The 24,055-nt window shown below is 36.3% G+C and overlaps 1 protein-coding gene across 3 annotated transcripts in view; it reads left to right on the top strand.

Moving 5' to 3' along the window:
- Positions 1 to 24,055, top strand: part of RNF24 (ring finger protein 24) — an 80,415-nt gene that overhangs the window by 20,648 nt on the left and 35,712 nt on the right. The window contains exon 2 of one of the 3 annotated variants that reach the window (XM_030310010.1): positions 5,732 to 5,867. The exons of 1 other annotated variant lie outside the window; for it this stretch is intronic. The gene's annotated coding sequence lies outside the window, so the exon portion shown is untranslated. Of the gene's footprint in view, positions 1 to 5,429; positions 5,868 to 24,055 lie in introns of those variants that run through there. One more of the 3 variants, XM_030310009.1, reaches the window with a different exon arrangement.

The raw sequence follows: 24,055 nt of genomic DNA, 5'->3' as shown, positions 1-24,055 counted from the left end.
TCTAAATCCATATTTCAGGTGGTTTAATGCTCTGATTCAGTACCTGGTGAAGGACTGCTGTCTGGTTTCAATCAGATGTTAATTATTCTTCTTGCTTTGTCTACTGATTTTTAGCTGTTTCATTAAAGCAGCCTCATGTAGATCAATCAGGCTCTTTTTCAAAAATCCCAATCTGAAGCCAAGACCAGGGGTGCCTGGGTGGCTTAGTAGATTAAACATCCAACTTCCGCTCAAGTCATGATCTCACAGTGTAAATTCTAGCCCCTCACTGGGCTCTGTGCTGACAGCTCAGAGTTTGGAGCCTGCTTTGGATTCTGTGTCTCCCTCTCTCTCTGCCCCTCCCTTGCTTGTGCTCTGTCTCTCTCTCTCCCTCTCAAAAATGAGTAAACATTAAAAAAAATTTTTTTTTAATTTAAAGCCAAGACCAAAAGGTCAAAGAAATAGAAGATCTCGTGAAGTCAGAGCTGCTCATCAGTAGTCCTCAATCGCTTATCTTTTTTTTTTTTTTTGGAGTATCTAGTTTTAGTGAACCACAAATTAAACAAAATGTCTCTCAAGACAGGGCAGAAACACATAATTTTAAACTTTGTATTAGTATCAATATATTGGTACATTCTAAAAATGCTGATCTGCAGCAGATTCTTTTTTTTTTTCAATTGCTTATCTTTGAAGAAGAGAAATATTAAAAAGATTGTTACCGAGTTGGTAAAATGAAAAAATAAAATCTGTTATCCTCAAGCAATGCATTTTCCAATTTAGTAAAAAAGTAGTTTATTAAGAATAGATGGGGGCGCCTGGGTGGCGCAGTCGGTTAAGCGTCCGACTTCAGCCAGGTCACGATCTCGCGGTCCGTGAGTTCGAGCCCCGCGTCGGGCTCTGGGCTGATGGCTCGGAGCCTGGAGCCTGTTTCCGATTCTGTGTCTCCCTCTCTCTCTGCCCCTCCCCCGTTCATGCTCTGTCTCTCTCTGTCCCAAAAATAAATAAAAACGTTGAAAAAAAAAATTTAAAAAGAAAAAAAAAAAAAAAAAAGAATAGATGGAAACTTCCTTAATATATGGTATGTATATGTGTGCCTGTGTCTGTGTCTCAGTGCTATACACATCCTATTTATTTATTTTATTTATTTATTTTTTAATGTTTATTTTTGAGACAATGAGAGAGACAGAGTGCAAGCAGTGGAGGGGCAGAGCAGACAGAGGGAGACACAGAATCCAAAGCAGGCTCCAGGCTCTGAGCTGTCAGCCCAGAGCCAGACGCGGGGCTCAAACTCACGAACTGTGAGATCATGACCTGAGCCAAGGTCGGATGCTCAACCTGCTGAGACACTCAGACACCCCTACACATCTTATTTATTGATAAAACAACAATCTCATAAGATTATGAGGAAAACAATTTCCATTGTATTTTTAACATTGTTCTAGAAATATTAGATAATTGAGAGAAGAAACAATTTATATAATTTGTAAAAGAGGAATTAAAATCATTAGATAATTATCCTAAGCAAATGTTGATTTAAGATGGATAGCCACAGGATATTTATGAAATATCTAATAATCCTTATGGAAAATTTTCCTCACCAAATCTGTCCCAAAAAGGCCAGGGTTTTCAACCAAGTCTTTTATTTTTTTTTTTTATTTATTTATTTTTTTTTTATTTTATTTTTGGGACAGAGAGAGACAGAGCATGAACGGGGGAGGGGCAGGGAGAGAGGGAGACACAGAATCGGAAACAGGCTCCAGGCTCCGAGCCATCAGCCCAGAGCCTGACGCGGGGCTCGAACTCCCGGACCGCGAGATCGTGACCTGGCTGAAGTCGGATGCTTAACCGACTGCGCCACCCAGGCACCCCTCAACCAAGTCTTTTAAATGATAATCAAATTTGAAAAATCCTGACAAATCTTTACAAACAACACAGGGAACCTTTTTCTATTTACATTTACAGTTAAATTTCTGTTGTAGCCTCCTTAGTAAGTAATGTATGCACATATTATAAGATATAAAAGGTATTCTATTTATTTATTTTTTAATGTTTATTTAGTTTTGAGAAAGAGAGAGAGAGCATAGGCAGGGGAGGGGCAGAGAGAGTCCAACGTGGAGCTCGAACTCGTGAACCACAAGATCATGACCTGAGCCGAAGTTGGAGGCTTAACCAACTGAACCACCCAGGTTCAGTATTTTAAACAGATATTTGATGAAAAGTCAGTCTTCCTCCAGCCCTGTCAGAAACAGTCACTGGTACCAGTTTTTTATATATCCTTTAAGAGATGTTTTAGGCATATGCAAAGTTAGTTTCTCTCTTAATCTTTTTACATTTATGGTAATGTGCCACATAAACAGTTCTGTACCTTGTTTTTATTTTGTTTACTTAGTAATATTATCATGCAAACTGTGCCAAATCAGCACAAAATACATTTTTAATCACCCAGTGCTCATCATTATAGGTGCACTCTTTAATCCCCATCACGTATTTTACCCATCCCCCCCCCCCCCACCTCTCCTCTGGTAGCCATCAGTTTGTTCTCTATAGTTGAGTCTGTTTCTAGGTTTGTCTCTCTCTTTTTCCCCATTGCTCATTTGTTTCTTAACTTCCACATATGAGTGAAATCGTATGGTATTTATCTTTCTCTGACTGACTTATTTTGTTTAGCATTACATTCTTTAGCTCCATCCATCCATGTTGTTGCACATGGCAAGATTTCATTCTTTTTATGGCTGAGTAGTATTCCACTGTATGTATGTATGTGTATGTATATATATATATATGTATATATATATATACATACACATACATACACACCACATCTTCTTTATCCATTCATCAATCAGTGAAGTCTTGGACTGTTTCCATATTTTGGCTGTTGTAAATAATGGGGCAGGGGCACCTGGGTGGCTCAGTCGGTTGGGCATCCGACTTCAGCTCACGTCATGATCTTACAATCTGTGAATTTGAGCCCCGCGTCAGGCTCTGTGCTAACAGCTCAGAGCCTGGAGCCTGCTTTGGATTCTGTGTCTCCTTCTCTCTCAGCTCCTCCCCTGCTCATGCTCTGTCTCTCTCTGTCTCAAAAATAAATAAAAACATTAAAAAAAATTTTTAATAAAAAAATAAAAAATAATGGGGCAATAAATATGGGGGTGCATGTATCCCTTTGAATTAGTGTTTTTGTATCCTTTGGGTGATACCCAGTACTGCAATCGCTGGATCGTAGGGTAGTTCTATTTTTAACTTATTGAGTAACCTCCATACTGGTTTCCAGAGTGGCTGCCCAGTTTTCATTCCCACCACCAGTGCAAGAGGATTCCTTTTTCTCCACATCCTCCCAACACCTTTGTTTTCTTGTGTTGATTTTAGTCATTCTGACCAGTGTGAGGTGATATCTCATTGTAGTTTTGATTTGCATTTCCCTGATGATAAGTGATGGTAAAGCATCTTTTCATATGTCTGTTGGCCATCTGTGTGTCTTTGGTTAATTTTTTGTTTCGTTTTTTATGTCTTTTTTGGAGAAATATCTTCATGTCTTCTGCCCATTTCCTAATTAGATTATTTGTTTTTCAGTGTTGAGTTTTATAAGTTCTTTATGTATTTTTGATACTAGCCCTTTATTGAATATATCATTTGCAAATATCTCCCATTCTGTAGGTTGCCTTTTAGTTTTGTTGATTATTTCCTTTGATGTGCAGAAGCTTTTTACTTTGATGTAGTCCCAATAGCTTATTTTTGCTTTTGTTTCCTTTGCCTCAGGAGACAGCTCTAGAAAAAAGTTGCTACAGCCAATGTCAAAGAGGTTACTGCCTGTGTTCGCTTCTAGGATTTTTATGGTTTCAGATCTCACAGTTAGGTCTTTAATCCATTTTTAATTTATTTTTGTGTATGGGATAAGAAAGTGATCCAGTTTCATTCTTTTACAAGTTGTTGTTCAGTTTTCCAAATGCCATTTGTTGAGGAGACTTTTTTCCATTGGATACTTTTTCCTGCTTTGTCAAAGATTAATTGACCATAGAACTGTGGCTTTATTTCTGGGTTTTCCATTCTGTTCCATTGGCGATGTGTCTGTTTTTGTGCCAGTACTATACGGTTTCGATTTCTACAGCTTTGTAGTATAACTTGAAGTCTGAAATTGTGATGCCTCCAGCTCTGCTTTTCTTTTCCTAGGTTGTTTTGGCTATTCGGGGTCTTTTGTAGTTCCATACAAATTTTAGGATTGTTTGTTCTAGTTCTGTGTGAAAAAATGCTGTTGATATTTTGATAGGGATTGCATTAAATGTGTAGGTTGCTTTGGATAGTATGGACATTTTATCAATATTTTTTCTTCCAATCCATGAGCATGGAATGTCTTTCCATTTCTTTATGTTGTCTTCACTTTCTTTCATCAGTGTTTTATAGTTTTCAGAGTACAGGTCTTTCACCTCTTTGGTTAGGTTTATTCCTAGGTATCTTATTTACAACATTTTTTAACAACTGCAAAATTAGTTTATGGTGATAAACTGTAACCAGTTACATATTTAGGTTGCTTCCAACCTTTTGCTATTACAAGCAGGACTGCAAAGAAGAGCCTGGTATATATGTGTTTTTGAGTAGACATGTAAGCACATTTGAAAGTTAAATTCCTAAATGTGGAATTGCTGGGTCAATGGGTAAATCCATGCATAATTTTGTCAAGTTGTTCTCATGGAGTCTGACAGTTTTACTAATTGGCAATGTCACTAATGTGTGAGTGCTTACTAATGGGTAATATCAACTACTGGATAATATCAACTTTATAATATATTAGATTCCTATATGAATTTAGACTGCTCTCCAGCTTTCTCGTATCCACCAGGGTAGGCTAGGTTAAACCGCCATAACAAACAACCTCCAACTCTTAGTGGTTTATAATAAGAAATTTCTTTCCTTTTGGTACATGTCCATCAAGGGTCGCTGGAGGCTCAGCACCATGACTTTCACTCAGTAACTTAGGCCAACAGGGTTGCCACCATCTTGAACATTGCTCTTTGTCCTGGCTAAAGGGAAGAGGGCCCTGGAGAGTCTCACACCATCAGTATAGTCATACATGTGCCCAGAAGATGGAAAACTGGAGATATTTGGCAAACTGCAGCTATGATTAATTATCACATCTCTATTCTGTCCTGTAATCTGTCAGTTCATGTGGTAGTAACACAAGTGTTTCTTTTTTGGAATATGTCTGCTATTTTCCCATTTTCATTTTTCCTGTTGAACTAGAACTAGCTTCTCTAACTACCCTCCAGCCTCCAGAAAAAAAAGCCAAATTATGGCAGTATTTTTCATTTTGTCTGCATTAAATTTATAGATTTAAAGAAAATTGATAATCTTTATAATATTGAGTTTCCACAACCAAGAAGCAGATATATATTTTCAGTTATTTACATCTTCTTTTGTATCTTTCATATTTTCTTAATATGTATTGTGTATATTTATTAGTAAGTATTTTTTATTTTACTGTCATCTGCAAATAATCATTTAAATTCCTTCTGTATAATCAAGTTGGTTTTCTTGAAGGAATAGAAAAGATAACCATTTCTCAAATAACATATCCATAACATAATCAAAAAAAATTTTTTTAAGTTCATACTGAAGATTTTTCTTTTCATGATCCATCTTTTTAATAATTCTAGTAAATAAGTAGATTAGCATTACACCAACAATAATACATTTACTCCAGCAACTAGAAGCACTTACCAATTTTTAAGAATTATATTTGTTTTGTGCTCTGCAGGTGTCTATTATGCCCACCTGTACCAGAACCCAGGAGATGATGAGCCATTAATGTAGAATAAGATCTGGCTCTAAAGAAAGAGGCTCACTGGCCCATTCATCAAACTTGAGAGATGTTGAAAATTAAACATCCCCAGGTAATTAGAGTATGGTTTTGAGTGGCACAGGCATTGCTCTCCTGTTACATTTTTATTTCTTTTGTTGTGAGAAAAAACATTTGTGGGGGGAATCAGCTTATTTCTAAAAGTAAGCAGGTATTATATTACATTTAGGGTTTGTTTTCATGCTAAGAATGAGAACTGCTCATTACATCTCACTTCTTTGTACTGCCTTTGTAATTATGATGTAAAGTTCAACCTGAGAGTATTTTCCTTCTTTACAACTTCTCATTTTGTACTCCTATCTCAGCATTATTCTGCTCTTTTTCCTACAATCCATACTCTTTTAAGAGTTCCGTCCTTAATCACAAGACTGAATCACAAGACTGAATTAAATAGAAGTTGGTCATTAAGTGCTGATAAGCGGATTATTTGTGAAATTATATTGTATGTATGGTTGTGCTTAGGACAGAGGTCAGAAAGGAATACAAGACATCAAATTTGAATACCTCACCATCATCAAAGTGAAGTCTCATAAAAATCTGATGGAATGATTTAAACTGAAAATAGAGACTTTACACAAAAATGGAGAGAAAGTCTTTATGGAGCCAACACAGAATAATTACTGGGAATATGACAGAGTAAAAAGAGACCCACCAAAATAACAAACATCTGAAATATAAAATGTATAAGAAGACAGAGTTCAGTTGTGGTGAGCAAAGGTAGCACCACAGCCTTGATTTTAGAACTTGGGCAATACCAACAAAGAGAAAAGCTGTGTACAAAACCAGAGAAAACAATGGTAATAGAAGAAGCAGGAAAAAAAAAACAAAACTGAAATGTAGAAGGAATGGAATTGTCAATAATAGGACTGAAAAGAGTAAAAGACACAAAGACTATTAAAAAGAACTAGTTAGAATTAAAAAAAAAACAACACCTTGAAGCACCGTGGTAAAAATATTTTTTAAAAAAACGTACATCCCTTAAGGGGAAAAAAATGTTATCAGGATAGTGGAGTGGTCAGGGCACCTAGTGGCTCAGTGGATTGAGCGGGTTGAGCATCTGATTCAGCTCAGGTCTTGATCTCACAGTTGCTGAGTTCGAGCCCTGCATCAGGCTCTGTGCTGACGGCTCAGAGCCTGAAGCCTACTTCGGATTCTGTGTCCCCCCTCTCTGCCCTCCCCCGCTTGCACTCTGTCTCTCTTTCTCTCTCTCTCTCTCTCTCTCTCTCAAAAATAAATATTAAAAAAATTTTTTTAAAGAATAGTGGAGTGGTCAATAAAATTAAGGCCAAATGGAAAGATTCGGGTTAAAATTCATGGAATAGACAAATAGGTTATAACAAATCCTGTATACCTAGTTTTTTGCTCCTGCAAGTCTCCTCCAAATAATGGGGGGTGGGGGGGTGGGAGTGTTACAAATAGGAAGAAGTTGCAGTAAAGGAAAAACTGAAGTTATTATAGAGAAAAACAAACCTTTGCCTGCAGGTTGAGAGTTTGGCATGTACTTATTTTCCAGATTTGACACTTAAAGACAGTATACTCACATACCTACTTACCAGTTTAACACTGGAAATAACTATCCTCTGGAGGATGAAAGATAAAAATGACCTTAGACTTGTAACTCAGATAACACAAGATGCATTTAGAGAAATATTTACAGAATACCAACCAATTATCTTGTCTAGTTGTCTGCCTTTTGAAGATGAAAGATTTTTGAGTCCTGATATCTTAGAATCTCCAATAGCCCAGTACCAGAGGAGATTATAAAAGACTGGGAATGCAGAGGAAATTTCTGAAAGTGATAGACTGGAGCACTTTGAAGGAAGTGAGTTGGTGGTACCATCTAAGAGGAGCAGCTTAGGTACTCAGGCACAAAGCACCTCAGGGCATGACCTCTACCTGAGGTTCTGCATTCTGGGGTTTGGGCCTCTGCACATATGGAAATGCAACCTTAACCTATACTCAAGGATAACCAGGGCCTAGGAAAATCTTGTTGACCAAAGCTCAGAAGACTGTCAATTTACAGACTTATCACGAGAAATAGAATTTTCAGGTGAACCAGGGGCACCTGGGTGGCTCAGTTGGTTAAGCATCCAACTCTTGGTTTCAGCTCAGGTCATGATCTCACAGTTTGAGCCCCATATCCAGCTCTGTGCTGACAGCGTCGAGTGCTTGGGATTCTCTCTCTACCCCACTCTCTCTGACCCTCCCTCTCTTGTTCTTTCTGTCTCTCTCAATAAATGAATAAACTTAAAAAGTTTTTTGTTAAAAAAAACCGAATTTTCAGGTGAACTCAAGTGTTGATTAGGCATGAGTAAAACTTTTGTACTTTCTCTTATGTAAGTCACATGGGGGAAACGGAATTAAAATTACTGTATAACTTTGGTACATTAGAATAGATTTAGAATCAAGGAGTGTAAGTGATTTTAAGCAGTGTTTCTCTGCTAAACTTGGAAGTAGTCTAACGTGGTATAGGGATGCTTGCTGGGGGACCTAAATGCTTGACATTCACTGGTGCACTGTAGATATGGCAGGAAATGTATGCTTAATTCTGTACATATACTTTATGCTTCTATACAAATGGACTTCTAATACCTGCTCCCTTTAAATCCTTTAATACCAGGGAAGCCTGGGTGGCTCATTCGGTTAAGCGTCCGACTTCGGCTGAGGTCATGATCTCACCATTTGTGAGTTCGAGCTCTGCGCCGAGCTCTGTGCTGACAGCTCAGAGGGAGCCTGCTTCAGATTCTGTCTCCCCCTCTCTCTCTGCCCCTCCCCCACTTGCACTCTGTGCTCCTCTCTCTCTCAAAAGTAAACATTAAATCTTTTAATACCGTTGGCTCTACCAGCTTTTATAGACATAGACAAATACTAGTCAGATACATCACTGGATTTTTTCTTTTACTTTAAATACAAAAAATTTAAAAGATGCAGAAAATTCTATAATGAAGACTCTGTCCTCCTAGATACCTCATCCCCTCACCAAAAGTAGCTCATGTTATCAATTTCTTAGGCATCCTTCCAGAGATGCACACATTCAATCAAATTCCTGTATTCTTTAGTAGTGAAATATACCAAATCCAACTCATAATAGATGTGTTGTGGTTTTATTGGCCTCTGACAAAGTAGAGAACAGTCAGCTTGGACTGAGCTGCAGAGGCTCCACATCTGCTCCTGACTATTAATAGAGACATAGAACCTGCCATCTAATTCTTTTAGGCTCAAGTTATTGCAGTAGAGCCAGGTCCTGGCCAGCCTAGTAAGGCTACACTGTGGCTCATCAGCTGAACCTCAGTCACAGGTCTGAGAGAATAATCTCTTCTGCAGTTGTTTTCCTATGCTCTAGCTAAACAAACAAGGATGTATCTTGGTTTTCTTATATTTGTAATTCATTCCTGAGACCATCTTTGGTTATGCTTAGAAGACAAAAAGATTGCATCTTCTAAAGCACATACTGTTTGGGCACTGTCCCATTTGGGCAGGGTCTTGAAAGACAACTTGTAAATTTTCTATTTTATTGTCAGAACAATGAGCCAGAGATCACCTAGTTCAGAGTAAAGTTATATTTGGTGAGAATATATTTATAACAATTATTTTAGGTGATATATAAGTAAAAAGCCTGATTGAAAGTCACTATGTTCATTTGCCTTGGTGTATGTTTTGTAGCTAGTTGTTCTTAGGGTCTCACTGCTCAGAGCTGTGAGTGCTTTATTAAGATTTATTTTTATGTAGGCATTTAGTCACACCTACCCTAAAAAATTTTTCCATGTTAGGCTCCAAAGTAAATCTACAAAAAGCAGTAGCTTTTCTCTATGCCAGGAATAACCAGCTTAGAAAACATAATGGAAGAAAAGATCCCATTCATAATAACAGCAAAAGTACATGTAATAACTAGGAATAAACTAAAGGAAAGTATAAACCTGTATGAATATAGCTATAAAGTCTACTGAAAGGCATAAAATGAAACTAGAATAAATGAAAAATAAGTTCCCTGAAGTAAGCTATAAATTTAATATACTTTCAGTCAACTTCCCAACAGGATATCTTTTGTTTATCTGAAAAAAAAAAATGGTATAAGAAAGCCTTGAGGAGTACGTGGGTGGCCCAGTCGTTGAGCATCTAACTCTTGGTATCAGCTCGGGTCGTGATCCTAGGGTCATGGGATAGGGCCCCATGTTGGGCTCCGTACTCTGAGTATGGAACCTGCTTAGGATTCTCTGTCTTCCTCAGCCCCTCTCTCATATGCATGCACGTGCTCTCTCAAATAATAATAATAATAATAATAATACATAAAGACTTACTGAAAATATTAAAAAAGAAGAGTAATAATGGAAATATTGCCCTATCATGTATTAATTATTGGTATGATAAAGCTATATTAAAACAAAACATTGCATGCTGGTGCAGGACATTATCATAGATAGAAAAAAGTGAAGGGACTGCAGAATCCAGGAACAGACCCAGACATATGTAAAAAGTGACTCTGAAAAAGGTAGAATTTTAAGACAGTGGAGAAAGAGCTTTACAAATGCTTTTGCAATAGATGACTAACCATTTGGAAAAACAATTTTAGGCCTTTTTTCCACGCAATAGTTTCTAGATGGGTTAAATACCATGTAGGTATTAAGAAAGAATATAGGTGAGAATTTCTATTATCTGATGTGGGAAAATCAAAGATAGAAATCATAAGGGAAAGGCAACAAACTTGGTGGCAATAGGGCCAGGCAGAAAATTGAATCACTCAAGTACACTTGGGTAGAAAACAAAATCATACAGTCCTTGATTTCTTCCTTCCTTCCTTCCTTCCTTCCTTCCTTCCTTTCTTTCTTTCTTTCTTTCTTTCTTTCTTTCTTTCTTTCTTTCTTTCTTTCTTTCTTTCTTTTGATAGAGGTAGAAATATTTATCTACTTTAAGAAAAGTAACAGGATAAGTACAAGTGACCTACTGACATTTGGTTCAGAGTTAGGGAGTATTAGGGGATAGTGGAAATTGTGACAAATGAGAGCATAGTGACTTAGCCCAGGGGTGCACTTTACCCTAGTACGTAAGAATGTCCCCTCCTCACCTCCCAGTTGCACAGCAACATAGCAGCTTGGAGGCCCCAAGGCCACTGAGCAATTGTTGCCCTGCAAGAATGAAGCCCAGAATTATTATTAGGTCTTCTGATCTTTTTCCATGTAAAGCTGGACATTGCAAATTATATATATATATATATATATGGAGCAGAGAGAGGGAGAGAGAGAATCCCAAGGAGGCTTCACACTGTCAGCACAGAGTCCCAATTTGGGACGCCAATTCACAAATTGTGAGATCGTGACCTGAACCAAAATCAAGAATCAGATGTTTAATCTACAGAGCCACCCAGGTGCCCCACAAATTGTATATCTCCCAAATTTAAACTGTTAATCTCAATTTTTAAAACTTTGTATATGCTAAACAAAACATATTCACAAGCCCAGATTTAGCACATAAGCCTCAAGTTTGTGAACTCCACTGTATAGTTTTAGTTTTGGTTTCGTGATTATGCTTGCCTGCTTAAAGATGTTGGGATGCTCTCTACCTTTTTTGTTTTTTCTTTGTTTCTGTACCTGGGTCAGTTTTTTTGGTAGTGAAATTATCTGTACAAGTTTAGATGGAGTTCCACCTCCATTGCCATCAGTGTCTGGACCTTTTTTTGAAGACACAGTTGTATATTTTCAAGATTTCTTCTTGAGCCAGTTTGGTTCCTATTCCTATAAAATTCTATATATTCCTATAAAATCATACATTTATAAATGAATTCTCTTATAAGATTTTTTTTAAATGTCAGCATAACACTAGTTTTTATCTTTTTCACATTCTTAATATTTTATTGGTTAGTTGGTTGATTTCAGTTCCCCTGTGGAATTTTTTGTTTGTTTTAACCCATCTATTTCTGTTTGACCTTTATTAATACATTCTTCTAGTTTATTCTGTTTTATTTACTCTTTTTCTAGCTTCTAAAGTGAATTCTTTTGCTCATTTATTTTCATAAAGATTGGTAATAGAAGATTGAAGATTATGAATTTTTCTCTTAGTACAAGGCTTTTTCCTCCAATGTGATTAATTTCTAAATGGTCTATAATTTATTTTGATTACCTCTTGGACCCAAGTCATTTCAAAGATTATTTTTTGAATTCCCAAGTAGTTAGTTTTCTTTTGTTTATCTTTTTACTGTTGAGTTAATTTTATTGCATTGTGGGCACAGAATGTGGTCTTTTAAATGTTCCTTATAATAAACAGTTTATCTAAATGTAGATGTTCCAGAGTCATTTGAAAAGAATGTGTTTTCTCTGTAAGATACAAAGTTCTAAATGTATATTTATTATTTGTTAATGGTATTGTTTATATTCTCTCTCTCTCTCTCTCTCTCTCTCTCTCTCTCTCTCTCTCTTTAGGCTGCACCATGGTTATATTTTTACCAAATTCTTAGTGTGTTTCTTTCAACATTTTTATTTATTTTTGGGACAGAGAGAGACAGAGCACGAACGGGGGAGGGGCAGAGAGAGAGGGAGACACAGAATCGGAAACAGGCTCCAGGCTCCGAGCCATCAGCCCAGAGCCTGACGCGGGGCTCGAACTCACGGACCGCGAGATCGTGACCTGGCTGAAGTCGCACGCTTAACCGACTGCGCCACCCAGGCGCCCCATCTTAGTGTGTTTCTAATAACCTTTGCTTCTGTATTTGGATGCTGTGTTAAGTAAAGGTTTATGTCTATATGTCTTATTTGGTTATATATACCTCTAATTTTTTAATCATAAAGCATCATTGTTCCATGTAAGCTGTTTCTGCCTTCATTTCTACTTGTTTGAAATTGGCACTTATACAATATTTACCTGAAATATTTTTGCTCATTTTTCCTATCACCATCCTCATTTAGAAAATTCTTAGGATTGTCTTAAGTATTTTCTTACAAACAGCATATAACTGATTATTGTTTTTATGTAGTCTTAGAGTCTCTTTTTTATTAAGGGGATTTAAACCATTTATTTTCCTCATAATTAACTTTAGATCTTGTTCCTACCATTTTATTTCATATTTCCTTCACTTGCTTTCTTATGACTACTCCCCCACACATACAACTTTTGTTCCTTCTCAGATTTTACTAAAATGATCCAGTTTTCTTTGCTTCACATAGTCTTCCCTCCTAGTCATGAAAGCTATACATCCCATTTGTGGCTCACTACATTTTAACACATGTATTTTTGTGTTTGATTTTTTTTTGTTGTTATTTTTTGTAGATGCTTTTTATCAAGTCAAGGAAGTTCCCTTCTAATCCTGTATTTCTGGGGGTTTTTATATTGAATTGATGTTGAATTTTGTCAGATGCTTTTTTTTGCATTAATTATTATGGTTATATGATTTTTTGTATCCTTTAGCTGTTTAATATAGTGATTGCATTGATTTTTTAAAAAAATATTAAGCCAGCTTTACATCCTTGGAATAAGCTCCACTTGGTCCTGATATAAAATTCTTTTTATATATTGCTGAATTCTAGTTGCTAAGTTCTGTTGAGAATTTTTATGTTTATGTTCAAGAGATACTGTCCTTATCTGCTTTGGCAACCAGGGTAATACTAGCTTCAAGAAATTAATTACAAAGTATTTCCTCCTGTTTTCCACAAGAGATCTTCAATAATTGGTTTTAATTCTTCTTTAAACATTTGGTAGAATTCTCGGGTAAAATCATATGGGCCTGGAGCTTTCTTTTTTGTGTATTTTTAAATGACACACTCAACTGTTAAAGTTACAAAGCTATTCAAATTACTTTATATTAGAGTTATGGTAGTTTGTGTTTTTTGAGGAATTGGTCTTTTTTATTTAGGTTGTTAAATTTATGTGTGTATGCCCTAATCCTTTTGATGGCTTCAGGATCTGTAGTGATACCTCCTGTTTAATTTTTGATATTGGTAATTTGTGCCTTTTTTTTTTTTTTTTTTTAAATCCTTGCTACAGGTTTGTCAGTTTTATTGATCTTTTCAAAGAACAGTCTTGGCTTTTTGTTTCATTGGTTTTCTAGATCATTTTCCTTTTTTTAATTCATTGATTTCTGCTCTTTATTTCCTTCTTTCTGTTTAAGTTGGGTTTATTTTGCTCGTTTTCTAGAGTCTTGATGTGGAGTTTAGATTGATTTGAAATTCTCCTATTCTAATGTTATACATTTTAGTGGTATGAATTTCCCTCTAGGTACTGCTTGATCTGTGTCCCACAAATGTTGATGTATTGTATTTCCATTTTCAGTCAACTTTACTGTATTTTTTTGTAAGTATCCTTTGAGACCTCTTTTGACCCATGGATTTTAGAAGTGTGTTGTACCCAAATGTTCATAGCAGATTTTTTTGTAATAGCTAAAACTGGAAACAACCCAGATGTCCTTCAGCAGATGAATGACTAAACAAACTGTGGTACATACATAACTGTGGAATAAAAAGGAACAAACTATACATGCAATAACCTACCTGAATCTCCAGAGAATTAGGCTGAGTGGAAAAAGCTAAAAGCTAACTCTAAAAAGTTCCATAATTATTCCATTTATGTATCAATTTTGAAATATCAGCATCTTAGACATGGAGGACATACTGGTCATTGCCAGAGGTTAGGTCCTGAGAGTGAAGGGCAGTAGTGTGTTGTCATGAAAGAATCCTTCTGGTGTTCGAACTGTTCAGTATTCTTCTCTGTGGTGGTAGATACACACATATGCATGCATGCAGGAACAAGCATAAGGAAAACTGAGGAAATCTGAGTAAGCTTGGTTATATCAATGGCTATCCCGTTTGTGATGTTATCGTTATAAATATAACTAATATACAGTTATGATTTTTTAATGTTTATTTTTGAGCAAGAGAGAGAGAGCGCAAGCAGGGGAGTGGCAGACAGAGGGAGACACAGAATCCGAAGCAGGCTCCAGGCTCTGAGTTGTCAGCACAGAGCACAATGGGGGCTTACACTCACGAACTGCGAGATCATGATCTGAGCTGAAGTCAAGCACCTAACTGACTGAGCCACCCAGGCGCTCTGTATAGTTATGATTTATACTGTAAAATGTTAGCACTGTGGGACACTTGGCAAAATATACAAAGGATCTATTATTTCTTACAACTACATATGAATCTACAGTTATGTCAATAAATTATCAATTAGGGAAAAATATTTTAAAATTCAAAAAAGGAATTAAAATGGTACATTAGAAAATATCCACTTAATACAAAAAAGGTCAGAAAAAAGACATGAGATATATGGAAAACAAATAGCAAAATGACACATAAACCCAAGTATAGCAATAATAACATTGAATGTGACTAGATTACTTCAACTAAAAGGCAGACATTGGCTGACTGGATTAAAAAAAGGTCCAACAGTATTCTGTCACAAGAGACACACCAAATTCAAAGACAGAAAATGATGGGAAAAGAGAAATCTTGCAAAGAATATGCATAAGAGAGCTAAAGTGGCTATGCCAACAACAGACAAGATAGACTTTTAAAAAAATTATGAGACAAAGACATTTCATAATAAAATGATCAATTTATCAGGAAGATATAACAGTTAAAAACAAATACCCACCTAACAGCTGAGCCCCAAAATACACAAAGCAAAACTGATAAAATTAAAGGGGAAAATAGGTAATTCAACAACAAGAATTGAAAATTTTAAGACCTCACTCTCAATAATGGGTAGAACAGTTACACCAAAAATCACCAAAGATCTATGAAAGTTGAACCAACACTATCAACCAACTTGACTTAACAGGCATTTATAGAATACTCTACCTAATGACAGCAGAATACCAATTATTCTTCAGCACACATGGAATAACCTCCAAAATAGACCATATGCTACCAGGTGTTGGTTAAAGTTTTCTTAAAGGGTCATATAGTATTTTAGACTTATTACCTGAATTGTCTCTGTCACAGCCTCAACTCTGCTGTTTTAACTCAAAAGCAGCCATGGACAAAACATCAGTGAATGAGCATGACTATGTTCCACTAAACTTTAGTGGAAACTTTATGCTAGGTCATAAAACAAGTCTCTATAAATTGAAAAGGAGTGAAACCTGACAAGATGTGTTCTCTGATCATGATGGAATTAAATTAGATATCACCAAAAGAAGGAAATTTGGGAAACCCACAAATATTTGGAATTAAATACTATATTTCTACATGGCCCATGGGTAAAGAAAACACAAAATTAGAAAATATTTGAACTGGATGAAAATGAAAATACAATAACCAAAATAATGGATTGATTACCTAAAGCAATCTATAGAGTCAGTGTAATTTCTATAAAAATTTCAATCATTTTTTTTGCATAAATGGAAAAGCCAGTCCACAAATTCTTATGGAATTGTAAGGGGCCCCCAAAACCAAAACAGTTTTGACAAAGAACAGAGTTGGAAAACTTAACACTTCCAATTCAAAACTTACTATGAAGCTACAGTAATCACAGCACTGTGGTACTGATATAAACCAATGGAATAGATTTGAGAGTCCAGAAATCAATCCCAACCAGCTATGGCCAGTTGATTTTTGACAAGAGTGTGAAGACCAGTATGGAAAGAACAGTCTAATGAATGATGCTAGGATAACTGGATATTCACATGCAAAAGAATACAGTTGGATCCCTTTCTCATATCCTACATAAAAATTAACTCAAAATGGACCAGTGACCTAAATATAAGAACTGAAGCTAGAAAACTCTTAGAAGAAAATCATAGAGGTAAACTTACATGATCTTAGATTTAGCAATAGATTTCTAGGTATGACACCAAAAGCATGAGCCACAAAAGAAAAAAGATGAATTTGACTTCACCAAAATTTAATCTTTTTGTACATTTAAGGAAATTATCAAAACATAAAAGACAAACTACATAATGGGAGAAAATAATTATAAATTATGTGTCTATTAAGGGTTTAGTATCCAGAATACAGAAAGAACTCTTATTAGCTTAGCAACAAAAAGACAGCCCATTTTAAAAAACGCGCAAAGGACTTAAACAGACTTTTCTCCAAAGAATATATACAAGTGAAATAAGCATACAAAATGATGTTTAACATTACTACTCATTAGGGAAATGTACATCAAAACCACAGTGAAGGGGCGCCTGGGTGGCGCAGTCGGTTAAGCGTCCGACTTCAGCCAGGTCACGATCCCGCGGTCCGTGAGTTCGAGCCCCGCGTCGGGCTCTGGGCTGATGGCTCAGAGCCTGGAGCCTGTTTCCGATTCTGTGTCTCCCTCTCTCTCTGCCCCTCCCCCGTTCATGCTCTGTCTCTCTCTGTCCCAAAAATAAATAAAAAACGTTGAAAAATAAAAAATAAAAAAAAAAAACCACAGTGAAATGCCACTTTTATGCCCATGAGAGTGGATATTTTAAAAAATAAAAATCACAGAAAATAAGAAATAGTATTGAGAATATGAAGAAAGTTGAATTATGAAGAAAGTACATTGCTGCTGGGAATGTAAAGTGGTATAGCCATTGTGGAGAACAGTTTGATGGTTCCTCAAAAAGTTAAATGTAGAAATACATATGACCCACTAATACCACTTCTAGGAATATATATAAAAGAACTAAAACAGGTGCTAAAGCAAATCCTTATATACAAAGGTTGATAGCAGCACAGTAACCAAAAGGTGGAAAGAACCCAAACGTCCATCAACGGATGAATGGATAAACAAGTTGTAATATATACATACAGTGGAATATTGTTCACCCATAAAAAGGAATGAAGTACTGATACATGCTACAATATGGGTAAAAACCTCAAAAACATGCGAAGAAAGAAATCAGATACTAAGGTCATTTATTGAATGATGCTATATATATGAAATATCCAGAATTGGTAAATCCATAGAAAGAGAAAATAGCCTGGTGGTTGCCAAGGCTGGGAGTAGGGAAGGTGTAGGGAATGATTGTTTCATGGATACAGGGTGTCTCTGAATTTAGAGTAATGAAATGTTTTAGAGTTAGAGGTGATGGTTGCACAACATTGTGAAGACACTAAATAACACTGGTATTGCTTACTTTAAAATGGTTAATTTTATGTTATGTGAATTTCACCTCAAAAATTTTTAAGCATATGCAGGGTATGCCTCTTAAGAAGTTGTGACATTTCTCACACCATTTACAAAAATAAACTCAAAATGGATAAAGGACCTAAATGTGAGACAGGAAACCATCAGAACCTTAGAGGAGAAAGCAGGAAAAGACCTCTCTGACCTCAGCCGTAGCAATCTCTTACTCGACACATCCCCAAAGGCAAGGGAATTAAAAGCAAAAGTGAATTACTGGGACCTTATGAAGATAAAAAGCTTCTGCACAGCAAAGGAAACAACCAACAAAACTAAAAGGCAACCAACGGAATGGGAAAAGATATTTGCAAATGACATATCGGACAAAGGGCTGGTATCTAAAATCTATAAAGAGCTCACCAAACTCCACACCCGAAAAACAAATAACCCAGTGAAGAAATGGGCAGAAAACATGAATAGACACTTCTCTAAAGAAGACATCCAGATGGCCAACAGGCACATGAAAAGATGTTCAGCGTCGCTCCTTATCAGGGAAATACAAATCAAAACCACACTCAGGTATCACCTCACACCAGTCAGAGTGGCCAAAATGAACAAATCAGGAGACTATAGATGCTGGAGAGGATGTGGAGAAACGGGAACCCTCTTGCACTGTTGGTGGGAATGCAAATTGGTGCAGCCACTCTGGAAAGCAGTGTGGAGGTTCCTCAGAAAATTAAAAATAGACCTACCCTATGACCCAGCAATAGCACTGCTAGGAATTTATCCAAGGGATACAGGAGTACTGATGCATAGGGGCACTTGTACCCCAATGTTCATAGCAGCACTCTCAACAATAGCCAAATTATGGAAAGAGCCTAGATGTCCATCAACTGATGAATGGATAAAGAAATTGTGGTATATATACACAATGGAATACTACGTGGCAATGAGAAAAAATGAAATATGGCCTTTTGTAGCAATGTGGATGGAACTGGAGAGTGTAATGCTAAGTGAAATAAGCCATACAGAGAAAGACAGATACCATATGGTTTCACTCTTATGTGGATCCTGAGAAACTTAACAGGAACCCATGGGGGAGGGGAAGGAAAAAAAAAAAAAAGAGGTTAGAGTGGGAGAGAGCCAAAGCATAAGAGACTGTTAAAAACTGAGAACAAACTGAGGGTTGATGGGGGGTGGGAGGGAGGGGAGGGTGGGTGATGGGTATTGAGGAGGGCACCTTTTGGGATGAGCACTGGGTGTTGTATGGAAACCAATTTGTCAACAAATTTCATATAAAAAAAAAAAAAGTTGTGACAAAGGGCACCTGGGTAGCTCAGTTGGTTAAGCGTCTGACTTCAGCTCAGGTCATGATTTCATGGTTCGTGAGTTCGAGGCCCGTATCAGGCTCTGTGCTGACAGCTCAGAGCCTGGAGCCTGCTTCAGATTCTGTGTCTCCCTCTCTTTCTGCCCTGACCCCAATCACGCTCTCTCTCTTTCTCTCAAAAAAAAAAAAAAAAATTGTGACAAAGTAAAATTTTGAAAGTTATATTCAAAGGTATCACTTTTGTAATAATCATTTGCTACTTGTTTTTTTATAAATTCTATGAATTATTTTTTTAATTATTGCTCAAAAAAAATAGATCTTTGATAATTATAAAAAATTAAAGGGACCTAGTTAAAGCAGAGGTTAGAAAGAGAATTTATAGCTGTAAATGCCTGTATTAGAAAAGAGTTAAGATGGGGCACCTGGGTGGCTCAGTCAGTTGAGCATCTGACTTCATCTCAGCTCAGATCATGATCTCGTGGTTCGTGGGATTGAGGCCCATGTTGGGCTCTGTAGGCTGACAGCACAGAGCCTGCTTGGGATTCTCTCTCTCCTTCTCTTTCTGGCCCTCCTGCTCATGCATGCACTCACTGTCTCTCAAAATAAGTAAATAAATTTTTTTAAAAAATGAAAGAGTAAAGAATACGAACCCATGACCTAAGCTTCCACTATAAGGAAGTAGAAAAAGAACAGACTAAACCCAAACCAAGTAGAAGGCAGGATGTAATAAAGATCAGAGTAGAAATCCATGAAATACAAAACAAGGAAATGCAGAGGAAAATCAGTGAAATTAAAAGTTGGTTCTTTGAAAAGATTAACAAAATTGAGAACTTTAGCTAAAGCAAGAATTGGTAATTTTTTTATAAGGGACCAGAGAGTGAATATTTGGGGTTTTGAGGGCCACAGGTGGTCTTTTTCATATATTCTTGTTTGTTTGAGTTTTTAGCACACCTTTTAAAATGTGAAAAATATTCCTAGCTTATAGACTATGTGAAAATAAGCCATGTGCCTTCGTTTACCAACCTCTGAGCTAAACTGATCAAGTAAAAAGGAAGATACAACTTACTAAAATCCCAAATGAAAGAGGACACACACTACCAAATCTTAGAAAAATTAAAAGAATTATAAAGGGATACCATGAACGATAAATGTTAAAATGCAGATGAAATGGGCATATTCTTAGATCCAAATCACTGAACTGACTCAAGAAATAAAAAATCTGAATAGACCTAGAACAGTAAACAAATTGAATAACTTATGAAGTCTTCCCACAAAGAAAAACCCAAACCCAGATAGGCTCACTGAATTTTACTAAACATTTAAAGAAGAAATAATACCAATTTTTCATGAACTCTTTCAGAAAATAGAGGAACTGGGGCACTTCACAACTCATTTTGAGACTAGTATCTTATCTTACCATGATACCTTGGTATCCTGGGTATTGGCCTGATACCAAAGCCAAAAAAAAAAAAAAAAAAAAATCACAAGAAAGGAAAACTACAGGGGCACCTGTAGGTGGCTCCATTGGTTAAAGGTCCGACTCGGTTTTGGCTCAGTTTATGATCTTACAGTTCGTGAGTTAGAGCCCCACATCAGGCTCTGTGCTGACAGCATGGAGCCTGCCTAAAATTCTCTCTCTCTCCCTCTCTCTGCTCCTCCCCTGCTCACTCACTCACTCTCTCCCTCAAAATAAATAAACTTTATAAAAAAAAAAAAGAAAACTATAGACCAATATCTTTTATGACTGTAGCTTCATAAATCCTCCACAAAGCTGATTCCCAGAATATATAAAAATGATTGTGACTAAGTGAGATTTACACCAGAAATGCAAGATTAATTTAATATCAGAAAACAATTAATATAATAGACTGTTATGATTAAATACTCTCAGCAAATTAGGAATAAAAGAAATTTGCATATAAAATCTCTACATAAAATCCTAACATCATAATTAATAATAAAATACTAAATGCTTTTCCTCTAAGATTGGAAACAAAGAAAGGATGTCTGCATTCACTACTTCTTTTCAACAGTGTACTGGAGGTTCTAGCCAATTAATTCAGGAAAGAAAAATGAAATACAATCAGATTAGAAAAGAAGATATAAAGCTGTCTTTATTCACAGATGAAGTGATCATCCTGCATTTAGGGAATGCAAAGGAATAAAAAACTAATAAATGAGTTCAGTAAGGTCACAGGATATAAGATCATTATAGAGAAAATCAGTTTATTTCTATATATAAACATTGGACAACCCAAAACAAATTTAAAAAAACAATTCCATCCACAGTAGCATTAAAAAGGATAAAACACTTAGGAATAAATTTGACAAAAGAAATGCAAGACTAATACACTGAAAACTACAAAACATATCTGAAAGAAATGAAAGACCATCTAAATGAGAGAAATTCCATGTTCATGCATTTGAAGACAATATTATTGACATGGCAGTTCTTCCCAAATTTATAGATTTAAAGCAATCTCCTTCGAAATCTCAGCTGGCTTTTTTTGCAGAAATTAACAAGTTGATCCTAAATTTTATTTGTAACAACAAAGAACCAAAATAGTCAAAACAATATTGAAAAACATCAAAGTTGGAGGACTTAACACTTTTTTATTTCAAAACTTACCACAAAGTTATGATAGTCAAGACTGTGTGAAATTGGAATAAAGAAAGACATACAGATCAATGAAGTAACTCAGAGCCCAGAAATAAATCTTTACATATTTATGGTCAACTGATTTTCTGTTAAGGTCCCAAGGCAATTCAATGGGGCAGGGGTTATCTTTTCAAGAAATAGTGCTGGGGCAGAAGTGCACAAAAATGTTTAGGCAGTCCTGGGTGTCGATCATGTTATGTGTGCATTAGCCATACATGTTGCCCACCAACAGTTGTATAGGACCATAGACATTCTGTGCATATCCACATCCTTTGTATTCCCTCCTGGCTTAATGAGGGAGCCCACTGGACTAGGCTGTAGCTAGCACTTCTGTTCTCTTAGCTACTAGAGACTTGTCCATATCAGCAGATGCCTCACCATAGAAGGGGCTTGACTTCTTCACTCATGAGCACCTCAGAGTTCTTATTTTCTTGTAGAATTTGATTAGGACAAAACATGGCAAGTGAATTGTATGTTTCTTCTGTTGAAGACCTAAAAAACAATAGGAAAAAAGAAAGTGCTCCACTGAAGAAGGGCTTAAAAAATGGAAAGGAACACCTATATAAAGGACATAGTGAAAATTTCTTCCATGAAATCAGTAACACAACTAAAAAAGATAACCAGGAATTCTGTATAGAAAGAAATGTCAAAGGATTAACCATAAAATTGATATTTTCAAAAGATGAAGTCAGTAATCTTTAAGAGACGATAACTGGAGATAATGTGATAATTAGAGCAAACTGGGAATATAATGTGAAGTGTTTTCTATAACTATTCAGAGTCTTTCAAGGACCTGCTGATGACTAGAAGCTGAACACGAAAGACTACATCCTGTGTGATTCCATTTGACTGTGAAATTCTAGAATAAGGAAAATTAATCGGTAATGATAGAAATCAGATCAGTGGGAGTGGTGATTAACTGCAGAGGGGTACAAGGGAACTTTCTGGGTAAATGGAAGTGTTCTGTATCTTGATTAGGGTTGTGGTAACATGGGTGTATTCGTTTGTCCAGACTCTTTGACCGGTACATACAACATGGGTGCATTTTTTTAATGTAAATTAAAAATCTCATGTTTCCAAAAAAAAAAAAAAAAGATTTTAAAAACCCAAAATAATTGTTCTTAAGTTTTTCTTGGGCTTTTGTATTATAAGAAACAAGTATAGGATTTTTTTTAATAGTTTGTGAACCATAAATTATAAAATACAGCAGTCTGATTATTGGTGTCTGTCTGAGCATTTTTGAAGCTAAAGTAGAATACTAACTACTGGGAAGATGATGATGTGGTATTGTCCAGGGAACAGGAACTGGCCTAGGAAATATGTGGCTACCAAACACACTTCAAGAACACTACTGTAGCCTGTCTAGCTGTAGTGCATTGTATTCAACTCAGGTCCCCTGTGGAACCATATCTCTTGTATTTTGGTGGGAAATCCCATTGCTCATAAAATACTCAGATCTTCTGTGTTTTTCTTTTTCTTTCTTTTTATAAATAACCTAATTAGATAGGTGGTTTGAAATTTAGGTTGAAACTACAGATTTCAGCAACTATGAATTTCATAAGGAGGGAAAAGGTTTTCACGTGAATTAAGTCAGAAATGGCAAGTAAAATCCAGTAGCATATTGTATGTTCTGTTTCTCCTCACAAGGAGCAGTTCCTAAGTAACTTTTACATTTGTGATACCTCAGTAGCAAAGTATGCTTATTACTAGGATGATGAATAGTGGCTCTCTTTTTAAAGATGACATTTTAAAGGGTTATTAATACTCATACTGAAGAGATATTATGATGAAAATATTCTAAAACTAATGTGTCACTACACCAGGATTAACATCTTGGAATAATACACCCTCTACTTAGCTATTGGGCCAACATATCAATTGTAGCTAAGCAATTTCATTCATCAAAGGAAAAGGAGAAAATTCCTAAAATGTGTTCAGCATCAGCATATCCCCTGCCAACCTCACCCCTCTGGTAATAGGTTGTAAGGCCTTGCCAAGAAGGGAGAACTCCTAGGAAAGTCTCAGCAGCCAGCCAGCTCTCAGGAGCACCGAGGAAGATGTCTTTCCCCTCTAATGGCAGCGCTACCTCTCAGTCTGCATATCCGTGTACCTGTTCAAAATTCCTCAAGACATTGTTGGTGGTGCCACCCAGCACAAGGACTCCTGCAGGGCAGTGTTCTGAACACCACTGACACATGCCCTGCTGGCCTATATT

Source organism: Lynx canadensis, chromosome A3 (assembly GCF_007474595.2).
Source record: "Lynx canadensis isolate LIC74 chromosome A3, mLynCan4.pri.v2, whole genome shotgun sequence".
In the NCBI taxonomy this organism is placed as follows: domain Eukaryota; kingdom Metazoa; phylum Chordata; class Mammalia; order Carnivora; family Felidae; genus Lynx; species Lynx canadensis.
Note: the sequence above shows the minus strand (reverse complement) of the source record. Positions and strands in the feature narration are given on the sequence as shown.